This window comes from Acyrthosiphon pisum, chromosome X, assembly GCF_005508785.2.
Source record: "Acyrthosiphon pisum isolate AL4f chromosome X, pea_aphid_22Mar2018_4r6ur, whole genome shotgun sequence".
In the NCBI taxonomy this organism is placed as follows: domain Eukaryota; kingdom Metazoa; phylum Arthropoda; class Insecta; order Hemiptera; family Aphididae; genus Acyrthosiphon; species Acyrthosiphon pisum.
In genome coordinates this window covers 109506103-109511932 of record NC_042493.1, presented here as the reverse complement: position 1 = coordinate 109511932, position 5830 = coordinate 109506103, and positions in this window count along the sequence as shown.

Below are 5830 nucleotides of genomic sequence, written 5' to 3'. Positions count from 1 at the left end.
CATTACGAGTCACCGTTTCCCGGCTGTGTGTCGCCACTTATATATGCATATAAGTACGTACGACCCGCATGTTCGTGTTAGTGACAATATATACCACGAAAAAAAATATTATATTATAATGGAAGTATTCGGGAAGGATATCATACATTTAGGTGCATATACAATACCTAGTGAACAACTGATTATCGTAAATCTAATGTAAAAGCAATTGCTGAAAACATTTCTTTTCGTTAACCGTGGTATATATTATTATTAATTTTCTCAAAAAGAAGAAAAAACTACGCTTTCTAAAATAACAATATATTATGGAACTTCCTTTTTTTTCATCGGCCTATCGCCACTAAACCGACACGCAACATATTTAATCACTACGCCACGCCGTCGCATAACTGTCCGATATTTATTAATAATTTCTATAGTAGGTACCTGCCTATGATATCATGACAAAACGATCAATATGTATGGACAGAACATTTTAGAGGCATCTTCACACAATGTAGATGGGTACCTGTATAATAATAGGTTAGGTTACCTATTATAATATACGATACCTATTGGCTATTGTTAGCGTCTGAAGTCTGAAATATTCATATTTGTTTTGAAATATTTCACAAAAACGTGAAACATTGAATTCTTTTCCGGTACAAACATAGATGATAATTATTTTACATTAAATTTTACATTTATATTATTTTTCAATTAATGCTAATATAGGCCACGAGTTGTAGCTATAATCATTAATAATAATGTAAAGAGTGCCAAGTTCAACAATACCTGACATACATCTATAGAAGGTAGCTTGTTTATTATGTTTATTATAATAATATATTAATATTAATTAAATCTTGTTATAGGCTACATGTAAGTATAAACGACAAATTAAAATCTGTTTTCAGAATTCTTATCGCTTCATTAGATCAATTAGTATGTTTGGCAAAAAACACGTCTAAAATACTATGTCCCCGTATGTTAGACAAAAACAGAAAATCACGGTATCGAATCCCCTCAACGTAGGTACATTTGTCATCACCTTTATAAATGTATATAATATTGGGTAAAACAATCATTAATGATCTATTAGTAAAAATTGGGTTATGTTGTCCTAACCTAACCAACACGTACCTACAATAATTTTCAAATGATGCAATATCAGTCATTATACAATAATAATATATCATGTCAGGAACCTTGGTATAAGTTTACGTGGCAGGTGTATAATTGCAACCTACCCAACAGAATCGTCTCGATTATCCCTCTCAACGGATCGTAGGTACAATAAAAATAACTATAACAATAACGTTCACGTCGTTTTTATCCATTATAACTTGAACGCACTACTATACATAATTGTCTTATGTTATTTATTATATTAACTATATTGTATCTAAAATGTATGTAAATACATACTGCTACAGTAATGTAAGCATTCTATATGATATTGCATAATTTAAATTTGTTGTACGTTTTGGTTAGGTTAGGTCAACACAACCCAATTATCACTAAATTATCACAATTTTCTTTGTTAAAAGACTCATGAAATATTTCACAATTTTATATTCAATGCAATTTTCAAACACTAGCTATTCTACAAGTGAAAACCGTAAATCATCATATTTTATAAAAAGGTAGTTATTTGATAATTTTACGAAACCATAGTTAAACCGAAATAAACTGTCAGCAATATTATTGTGGACACGCCTGGCCAATTAAAAAAGGTTCGACGAATCTAAGGGAACGCAATCGGGTGACGCCCTCAGCATTTTCCGACCAGATGACCGTTAAATCCGCCACTGGCCACTATAAATTTGTGTATAATAAATCGTTATATAAAAATAATATATCATGTCGGGGACCTTGGTACAGGTTTATAATTTCAACCTACCCTCCAGCGGCACTCGCAGAATCGTATCGATTATCTCTCGACGGATCGTAGGTACCTACAGTAAAAATAATAATTCTAACAATAACATTCATGTCGTTTATATCCACTATAACTTAAATGCATTATTACACTTATATGCATTTAGGAGTCTACACCACACCAAACGCACACTCACATAATAATAATATACTGGGCCGCAGCTCAAGCACACAGGCACACAATTCGATAAGCAGACACGTATTTTCGAATATTAACCCTTGACCTCTCCGGCAGTAATGCCTATAGTTAAATAACACAATCATTATTTTATTTATGTTCTTCGATAAACATTTTGTTAACATTTGGTTAATTAGACGTTATATTTTACTAATTAGAAACATACGATATTGATAATTAAAACCAAAAACAAACATTATAATAAAATTATGCATACTTATAAACACGTTTTTATTAAACTTAATGGATTCGTAAAAACGATAATTTATTATGTTTGGTTTCCGGTCGTATTCAAACGAAAATTATCTATGTATGTACTTTAAACTTATATCAAAAAGATTAAATTATGTCTAAAAAATAATACATTTGAGAGCATTACGATAAGAGGAAAAAAATCGGCTTATTCGTATAGTGTACACGAGCAGTGTGCTCATTAGAAATTATTTATTTTCGAATAACAATTCGTAAGTTATTATTGAATCCAAATTCATGTAGAATAATTTTTCAAGCAAAATACCAAGCCAAACAGAGTTCTTGGCAGTGGACAACAAATTATAGGAATATTTTTCGTTTATCATCCGAGGAAGACAAAACAAACCTCTGTTACCTGGCGTTTACTATTTAATAATATTATTTTATTATTTAATATTGTCGTGTATTGTAGACAGTCGTCGCTGTGATATTATTTTATGTAAACATATTACATGTAAAAATCAACGTAGCAATTTAGATATTAATATAGGTCAATGAAGCAAGATGTGCTGAGGCAGCAAAAACTATTTTACTATATAACACTGCCGTACGCGCAAGGACAGGGAGTCCCCGTTGTCACTGAGTGAGTCGGTGAGAACGGGCTACGGCGGTCTGAATCCGCAAAATGTTTAATTTATGTTTGTTTTAAAATTCAATAAAAGTGTTTCCGACCATTAAAACCCGAGTTGAATTTTATTTCTAAGTCTTCTTTGTCCTTACCTTTGAATATTGGAACAGTGCTCAGACCCACACACCTATAGTCAATGAGGTTTATTGCAAACTGAACAGTGCTCTGGTTGTGGCGTCCTAATAGTCATTCCAAATTAGGGAACGGACCGTAAGATCGACAAAACGCGTATCATCGTACCTCAAAAGCTAACAGTGCATTAATCTGAATTTATTCTAGAGATAGTCATTAGCTTAGAGTGTACGGAGGTAAGGCATATAGTTGGTTCATCGCGTATTATCCTATAGGGGTGATACTACAGTTTATAATAATAGCTCTCTCCTACTTCCGTCTTACAACAACACAATATATTATGTAGTACCTAACTCGTGGTTTTTGAACGTTTAGTCTTAAATACCTACCTATTTATTTTGAATTTGGGTAAGCCAGTGTACAATTATTGCTACCTGAGTGCAGAATAATTTCCACTAATAGAAATAATCGATTTGAATTTTGGTGCAAATTACAATTAGTATTTTTGTCTAAAGAGATTTAAAATTACAAATTACAAACGCCTTTGAGCGTTTTTACGGCTAATCGTTTCTGAATGTTACAATGACTTAATTCTTTGTTGTAATGAAAACTAAAGAGGAAACTTTAAATAATTTACATTTTCGCTAAACATTAATATGTATAAACATTATATAATATTTTCAAACTATTTTTACTTTTTGTGTGCAATTTATAAATATTTTTTTTATTAATATATAATTAGCACTCGCGTATTTATATAGGTATGAAATGATCATATTCTACAATAATTCATAATAAAACTTATCTCTGTAATTTTAAACATTTTTAACTTAACAGTTTTTTTTTTGTTATACCATTTATCATTCAAATTTATAAATTATAAAACCAGTAGTACCTGCAACATCACAGTTGATATACAATATATTTTATTTTTATATTGTATTATACTTGTATTGTATGGTATAATGTGGTATAAAATTCATGTTATAAATAATTGAACACAATTTATATACAACAAATGACCAAATTAAGTATATTATCATAATAATTTTGGAAAAAATTTAAAAACAACAATAATAAATGAATTATTTGAGAGTAAATTAATATAATGTACTGTAAAGACCACAATCCTTATTTATCTAGTGAGTAGTGACTATCAATAATTTAAATTTAAATGAATGTAAGTAGTTTATCTTTGGGTTTTTTCGGACTCTAATCCTCACCCAATTAAATCCTGGCTACGCCCATGCACACAGGTTTTGTTTAAATAATGTAAAACTTGTTAATAGTTTATTGTCACTATGTAGGTACTATGTACCTACTTAAACTCTCAAATAAGTATTTTGTTAATTTTGGTGTGTGGAAAAAACTGTCTACGAGCGAAGTCCGACGTGCCCAAATTCGCGGTACAAACCCAAAAGTGTAAAACCTGATAAAAAAAATAAAATTATACTAATAAAAAAAAAAAAACTATATTTACCTATAATCATATGTATATTATTGATAAATGTTTATTCAAAATACTATATTATATATTAAATGGGATTTCACCCGTCGAGTTTAAATAAATAAATAATTAAACAGTTATTATTTATTGCGTTTTTTAAACTAAATAAATTGTTTGGATGACATTATGTGTATAATTAATTATGTATAAAATAAACGATTCTAAAATATTTATCATTGGACTACCTATGTCCTATGGATTGTATATTTTAATATAATTTACAATTTACTTATACTGGCAGGACTTCGCGGTGTACCTATAATATATTAATATGTGATTTACCACACAATTTAGAATGTAATATCGAGATTGGATGATAATAGTCAATATTTAAATATAGTAAAAAAATAGGTAAGGTTAACCTATTATAATATATTATCGTATATCATCGAATATGCTCTACAAAATTGTAAAATTAAGAAAGATGCCCTTAAAACTAAAAAAAAATCACTAAATATGCACAGTTAACTATTTAATATGTTATGAACCCTACTTATAAGTATACTATTTCTTAAATATCCTTCGATATAAGTTATAATACCTCGGTTATCTACTCTAGTGCTTATTTTGTGGCATAATAATGTAGTTTTGATTTTTTCCATGTGGGGGGCAAAAAAGTTTTTCTTTATACTGTACAAAGCTATAAAATATTTACATATCACCTATTACTCTATGACCCCTTTAAACAATTCAAAAATTACCTATAAATGTTTATTAAAAAAATATTGTTACATGGTTTACAATCGTTAAAAACATTAAACAAATTTAGGTATATTTTTTATCCATGAGATTTTTTAAGTTTATTACTTTTTTGAATGACAATATACAGTTTTAATTTCATGTTCCAAAGCTGAATATATTTCAAATTATTTCCATTCATAAAAATCGAATTTAGGACTATAGTTGTAACACAAACCCTTACCATCGACCCGGAGGTAAGTCGACCGACTCGGGTACACTCAATAAAATAACTAAAACATATAATATTGGATTGCCGCAATGTCACTAAATTAGGCACCACCCCACAGATCGTATAAGTGAGCTAATCCCTTATAATATGATATTAGCTGGGAATAAAAACAAAGGTCGACGTGTATACTATGATGGCGGGCATAGGCGCACATTGGGTGTGAATTTACGGGGTGCTGGAATAGTTTATGTTACACATGTCCATGGGGGGGCTTTGTCTCCCACACTCCCCTTAATCCTATACTATAACTAACTGCATTACATAAGCTTTAAATTTTTAATTAGAATGGGGGTACCTAACTTT